Source organism: Phyllostomus hastatus, unplaced genomic scaffold (assembly GCF_019186645.2).
Source record: "Phyllostomus hastatus isolate PE091 unplaced genomic scaffold, TTU_PhHast_1.1 phas_contig_133, whole genome shotgun sequence".
In the NCBI taxonomy this organism is placed as follows: Eukaryota; Metazoa; Chordata; class Mammalia; order Chiroptera; family Phyllostomidae; genus Phyllostomus; species Phyllostomus hastatus.
Window position 1 is genome coordinate 4,377 of NW_025333577.1, and position 7,519 is coordinate 11,895.

The window sequence follows — 7,519 nt, forward strand, 5'->3', positions numbered from 1 at the left end:
CAAGGTGGCTCCATTGGTTTGATCGTCATGCTGTATTACGGAATGTTGAGTGTTGAGCTCCACATTGTGTGTGTACAAGAGGCAACTGATCTCTCTCTCTCTTTCTCCCTCTCTCCATCCCTCCACTTCCTGTCTGTCTCTAAAACCAATAAAAACCTGTCCCTGGGTGAGGATTGAAGAAGAATTCACAAGTAAAGTACAGACCATCTCACCCCCTAACTTACAGCCCCAGGATGAATCTTCTCTTCATGCTAACTAGCATTTTAATATCAGAAATTCCGGGCCATGAGCTATTGATGTTTGCACTTGGATTGCATCTTGATTGCCTGGGAGTGGTAAGTACAGATCCCTATTCATAGAAAGAGGGTGGAGTCCCAGGGCCCATCAGTCCTTGTTACTCACGATGTTCTAACCACCTGTCCCTTCCCCCAGACAGTGGCCATGGCCCAGCACTTTAAAGACACAAGCAGTTGCTACATCTGCCTGGCCTACCTGGCAGCCTGAAATGTGGGTTCATCTGCTGCCTCAAGTGTGTTGACTCACTGCCGAGGGACCCCAGGGGACAAGGGATTGTGTGCCTCACTTGCTCTGAGGTTTCTTAGAAGAGCGACATCAGGCCCAAAAGCCAGCTGGCCAGGCTGGTGTCAGAGGTCAGAGTGCTGGAGCCCCAGCTGAGAGCCATCCTGAGGATGAACCCGAGGATACAGATGTTCCAAGGTGAGGTCTGGGGCCACCAGCCCCCACCCCATGGGAAACAGCCACTTGTCAAAGCCCTCAGTCAAGGTGCTTTACCTGGGTTCTGGCACCTGAAATGCTCGTTCTTTCCCAATGTACCAACCTGGAAGTCTGCATTAAAACCATCTGTAGGTTTTCTTTGTTTTTTAAAGATTTTATTTATTTATTTGAAGAGAGGGGGAAAGGAAGTGAGAGATGGTCACAAACACTGATACAAGAGAGAAAAATCTATGGATTGCCTCTGGTAAGGGCCCCGACCCAGAACCCAATCCACAATCACCCTCGTGTCCTGACCAGGAATAAAACCAGCGTCCTGTTCTTGGCAGAACATCTCTCAACCAAGCCCCACAGGTCAGAACCATCTGCAGGTATCCAAGAAAATATAAGATGTAACCCTGCCTGCTGTGACTCAGTGGACTCAGTGCCAGCCTTAGGAACCAAAGGGTGGGCAGTTCTATTCCCAGTCAGGGCACATTCCTGGGGTGTGGGCCAGGTTCCCAGTAGGGAACACCACACATTGATGTTTCCCTCCCTCTCTTTCTCCATACCTTCTCCTCTCTCTAAAAACAAAAAGAAAAAGTACATAGTCATGAACTTGACCTGTAATATCCACTATTTTCAGTAGCTGCACAGGTAGCTGGTGGTCACTTGGAACTGGAGGCTGAGGGCAAAGAAATGTGATTGATTGAGTAGAAATCTGAGGCTGGGTTTTACATAACCTGTATTCCTAAAGTCCATCCTTCTTCATTCTTAACTATTTTTAATGTGTTTGTAGACCATTTTCATTTTTAAATATGTTTGAAGTTGATTACTGAATTACAGTTGCCACACAACATTACAGTAGTTTAAAATTACAGCGTAGTAATTAGATACTCATATATCTCTCAAAGTGATTCTCCTGATCAGCCTAGTCCCCACCTGGCACCATGCACATTACCCCAGTATTACTGACTGTTTTCCCTGTGCTTCCCACTACCACCCTGGGCCTGTTCTGTCACTGCCCATCTGTACTTCCCAATCCCTTCCCCTGTTTTACCTCATGCCCCAAACCCCTTCCATCTGGCAAATACCAATTACTTTTAACGTTTTCAACTCTAGTTGCATTCAATATTGTTTTCTATTGTACACCAACTGTAACTGAAACTTAAAAATTTCTTTTAAAAATTAAAGAGCTCTGGAGGTGGCTGAGTTGGTTGGAGCAGTTCCTGGACACCACAAGGTTGCAGGTTCGATTCCTGCCAGGGGATGCACGTGAGGCAACCGATGAATGTCTCTCTCCTTCCCAACACCTCCTTCCTTTCCTCCCTGTGCAAAATCATTACAAACATATCCTCAGGGAAGGATAAAAAATAAAAATTAAATTAAAAACGGAAAAAAGAGATAAAGGAAACAAAACAGGGAGCGAGGAGTCTTTATTCCGGAAGGTTTCTTTCTGAGGCTGCACCAACCCCATCCAGGGATCACCTTAGACTCGCAGCTCTGCACCCGAATCAGAGTCGGAGGGAGGCGGAGCTGCTGCACAGGGTCCTGTGCTCTGCATTTGTGCCCTCCCGGTGCTGCCCCCTGGAGCCGTGGCCCAGGTTCCTACTAAGATGTCAACCTGTCCTAATGTCAGGACTCTTAGAAAAAAAATACATATAAATACATATAATTACAAACATATGTACAGTTTTATATATTTATATATTAGCATATAAATATATGTATGTGCATATATAATCTTAATATAACTGAGAGAGAGAGAGGAAACAGAAAGCTTTGATGTCAATTTTATCCTGCAATAAGTAGAATATTCTCCATCATTTGAAATGCCTAGTTCAGGGGTATGTGTGCACAGAATCTGTGATAATTTGTATGCTAATTTTGAAAACATGAAGCAGGCATGGTCTCTTTTTCCATATGGAGTCCACACTAAAGGGAAAAAAGTCCTTAATCAACTAAGCAAAGACCTTAATGTAGAGAGAATGCCTGTCATGACCAAGGGCCAGTTCCAATGATGACAGTTCCATGAAATCTGATGTAATCGGGTACCCGGGAAGTTCCCCCAGGAAAACCTGAGGTGTGAAGTTGAAGACCAGAAAGTGAAAGAGTCACGTGGGCCCCTGAGGTGGGCCCGACAGGTGGGGACAGAGCTGAGGGATGATTTCTCTTCTACAGTGCACGTGACCTTGGATGTGGACACGGCCAACAACCACCTCTACATCTCCGAGGACCAGCGACAAGTTCGCTGCGTGTACATGGAGCAGAAGCACAGGGTCTGTCCTGAGAGGTTCAGCACCTCCATCTGTGTGCTGGGCTCCCCATGGCTCACATCCAGCCAGCATTACTGGGAGGTGGACATGGGCACCAGCGCAGAGTGGAACCTGGGCGTCTGCAAGGAGTCTGTTCCTCGGCAGGAGGAGGTCGACCTTTCTTCAGAACGTGGCTTCTGGACCGTGAGCTACAGGGAGAAGGACAGGTTCCTGGCCAGCACCAGGCCACTGACAGTTCTCATGGTCAGTCCCCGCTTATACTGTGTGGGCGTTTTCCTGGACTTGGAAATGGGGACCATTTCCTTTTATCACATGGGCAATGGCTCCCACATTTTTACGTTCCCCGCAATTTCTGTGGTAGAGCCCCTGCATCCGTTTTTTGCTCCTGGGAGTCCAGCAAAGGATGGTGGGAGCTTCATGATGCTCTGTCCCGGGTTCAGCCACAGCGTGGCCAGGGCAGCTGAGCAAGGCTACGGGGCTCAGAGCACAGCAGGTACAGACGCACCCTGCGTGCACACAGCCATGGACACCAGCCCTCCACTGCTGACCCAGAGCCCTGAAAAACATGGGACAGCTGTGAATCCCAAACACAAATTATGGGGAACTTCCACTTCCCATATTAACTCCTCTTATGGTTGTTTGGTGGGGGCTTCCTTCATAATTGTCCAATAAATATGTTTTGAGCATTCACATCAATTGCCAAATGTTTTCATTTACTAAAAGATCAACTGCATGTATCAGGGAAGTTGTAGACAAAATAAAAATAAGGATGTGAGCCAACAGACTGAATAATTTTCTCTGCGATAAGAAACCAGACCTATAGAAACAGATCAAACAGGGATGTGGCCTGGCCAGGGTGGCTGGGTTGACTGCAGTGTCTGCCCATGCACCAAAATACCACAAGTTAGATTCCCAGTCAGGGCTTGTGCCTAAGGAACATAAGGAAGGCAACCTGACTGAGCTTTCTCTCTCTCAACAACAGGAGATGTGTCTGTGTGCCATTTCCTCAGCAACTGAAAAACACATTTGTTTCAAGTGCACACAGAATGTTCTGAGACCCTAGAGGAAAGCAGGAGGACTTCAGGAGCAGCTGGACACAGGAGGTTCATGAGCTCAAAAACAATCCTTATGTTCATTTATAATGTTTGGAGTTAGGGAGGCTTCATTAGCTTTCAGCTTCGAGTGATGAGAAGTGAACAGTCAAAGAGAAAGTTTGGCAGGTGCCAGAGGGGTGACTCTGCCACAGTCACCCCTGGGCCTTTGGCCCTGGCTCCTTCCCCTTCATCACAGCAGGGTTGTGTTGCTTAGCTACCATCAGACAGGTTGTCCTTGGAGTAAAACTGGCAGATTCTTGAGGTGGAGGGTTGGTGGGGCTGCAGGTGCAGCGCATGGGCTGATGTGCACGGTGGCAGATACACAATGGGACATCAGCATCGTGGTGGAGTGAGGACTCCTCTTAAAGGGACAAGTCAGGCACTGTTTCGCTCCCTGCACAGACCCATGGGGGAGGGCGTCCCAGGGAAGGCGTCCCAGGGAAGTCCCAAAGGTACCCAGCTCAATCTGGCTGTAATGCCCCCACCAGCTCACAGACGGTGCAAGAGCAGACGTGACCTTCAGGCCATGGAGTGGCTACAACCTTGAACAGGTGCAAGGACACCCAGGTAGTACAGCAGGGCTGGTGGCCACGGGTCCTGGAAGCACAGAGAGGTGCCAAATGAACTGACAGATGGAGAACATAGGGAAAGTAAACACTGGAGACATGAGACGAGAAACCAAAGGTAAAATGAGTAAAGAGAGTCCTTGTAGGTCAATAATCACCTGATTGGACATGGGTTGAACTCACAAACCAAAAGGCACAGAGAAGATGAATAGGTTAGAGCAGAATTCAATTACACTGCCTGTAGGAGACCCAACTCACATCCAAAGACACACAGACGCACACAGTGAAGGGGCAGATGAACCCATCTCCCTTTAAACTGTGCAGCCCTGGCCCAGAGGCTCAGTGGGATGCACCCTCCTCCAGTCCACCAAAGGGCTAGGGTTCTATTCCTCCTGGGGGCTTGGATGAGAGGCAAAACATTCATGTATTTCTCTCATGTCTATGTCTCTCTCTCTATCTATCTATCTATCTCTATCTCTATCTCTATCTCTTTCTCTATATCGTCTCTAAAATCAACAAACATGTCCTCAGGTGAGGATTGAAAAGCAATGGGCAGAGGACCAGAACAGACACTTACAGATTGCTAATAGAGGACTTACAGATGGCTTACAGATGGCTAATAATCCTGAAAAAATGCTCAATGTGTCTCTGAGTGACATGCAAACCAAAACCACAATGAGGTATCAGTTCATGTCTGTCAGAAAATCCACCTTCAATAAAGCAACAAACCAGTGCTGACCAGGATGTGGGGAAAAGGGAACCCTCTCGCACTCTTGGTGGGAATGCAGACTGGTGCAGCCCCTCTGGAAAACAGTGTGGAGTTCCCTAAAAATAATAAGTATGGAACTGCCTGTGGACCCAGTGATCCTACTTTTGGGTATTTACCTGAAGAAATCCAAACACTAATTTGAAAGAATATACGCACTCCTCTGTTTGTTGCAGCGTGATTTACAATAGCCTAGCTCTGGAAGCAGCCCAGATGCCCATCAGTGGGTGAGTGGATAAACAAGCTGTGGTGCATTCACACCATGGAACACTACGATCCAGGAAAAGAGAATGAAATCTTGCCATTTAGGATGGCATGAATGGACCTAGAGGGTATTATGCTAAGGGAAATAAGTCAGATGGGCAGAGATAAAAATCATGTGATTTCACTCATATGTGAAGCATAAAACAAAAAGCAACAAACAAATAGAGCAAACAACAAAGAACTCACAGTCACAGCCAGCGCTGCCATGGTCACCAGACAGGAAGGAAGTGGAGGCAGGGGAAAAGAAAGGAGAGGGGGTCACATGTGTGGGGATGGAAGGAGACCAGAGGTCAGGTGGAGAGCATTTTTATTTCCCCGCAGGAGTCCACAGCTGGATACTGTATAGAAACCCTAGATGTCCCACCTGCCTGTCTCAGCTTGAATGACCCCTGTACCTAAAGTGATAGGTCCATGTGCCCAGTGTACTGGCCATGGCAGAAGGAGTGGCAGAAACAGTGGACTGTGCCCCTTCCCCCCGGTGGTATCTCAGAAGGAAGATTTCAGGCCAGTGAGCTGGCGGGTAGAGCTGGTTTCTAAGATATGATTATCAACTGGCATTTCTTACTGTCAATTGAATATTGCAGTGACCAATTTTAATGTTATCTCCCTGTATTTCCCCATCATTGCTTTGTCCTAATCCCAGAGTGTATGACCAGGAAGGCTTCTCCCCACAGTCAGCATCCAGAACATGAGGACAGGGTGGTCCAATGGGAGACTCCAGTATGAGCTCTATGAGTGATACAGAGGTATTGCAGTGTCCTTTAGGTCACATGGACGGAGGGAGACCCCAGGCCCTGAGCAAGGATACAGTGGCTTCAAGTGGATGTATTTTCCAGACTCAACACACCTCAGGCTGGGAATAGCAAGCCCTATGGAACTTGAATGCATAGGAAAACCAGTCAGGGGTCACACAGGATGACCCCTGTGAGACAGTGGTCAGAAGAAGAAGCTGAAGGCAAGGGCCCAGTGGGAAATTTTGTGAGTGGAGCTCCTGGTGCAGAGTGTCCCTGCACCCCAATGATAAGGTGACTCAGTTCAGATTCTCCCCAAGGAACATGGGACACTTTTTCTGCCTCCTGCTGGCTGCTCCAGAGGGCCATCTCAGTATTGGCCATGACTGTCCCCAGTCTCTACACCTGCCTGAGGCTGCCATCTTGTGGTCATATCCTGATGTGAGGTTATTTGTGCTCATGGTCTTGCCCAGCGTCTCAATGGTGCTCCTCCTACACAGACACCACCAGAGGTTGCAGCACATTCACACCCCACAGCTGCCACCAATGCCCTCCAGAGACTAGAGCCACCCACACCATCCTGATGCTGGTGGACACCTGTGTCACTTCCTATGTGCTGATTTCTATGTTCACTTTAAAGTCATTGTGTGAGAGGGCCCCCATTTCTGGTGGGTGCAGACCTCCCCTAGTTGCCTTTCTCTTCTCCTACTCTTTGCCCCCCACTGAGGATGCTCAGAGATCCTAGAGCTCCTGGGGTCATGAACTGTTGGAAGTGACTCTTGACAATCTAATCTTTGAATGTCAGTGTTTATGATATTCCAAATTACACTGTTTACTAATTCTTCACCAAATGCCAATGTTGTACATATATCTACCATGAACTTTCTTTTATTTATTTTATTTTTTTTATTTTAATCATTGTTCAAGTACAGTTTTCTGCCTTTTACTCCCATTCCACCCCACCCACCCCACCCACTCATCCCTCCCGACTTTCCTCCCATTTCCACAGCCCCTACTTTTGGTCCATGTGTCCTTTATATTTGTTCCTTTAAACCCTTCCTATTCTCCTCTGAACTTCTCTCTCCTCTCCCCTCTGGTCACTGTCAGCCTG

At 47.7% G+C, this 7,519-nt stretch overlaps 1 pseudogene; it reads left to right on the forward strand.

Annotated features, from left to right (window-relative positions):
* The first annotated feature begins 460 nt into the window (after positions 1–460).
* Positions 461–6,416, forward strand: LOC123825804 (annotated as a pseudogene).
* Positions 6,417–7,519: the final 1,103 nt, after the last annotated feature.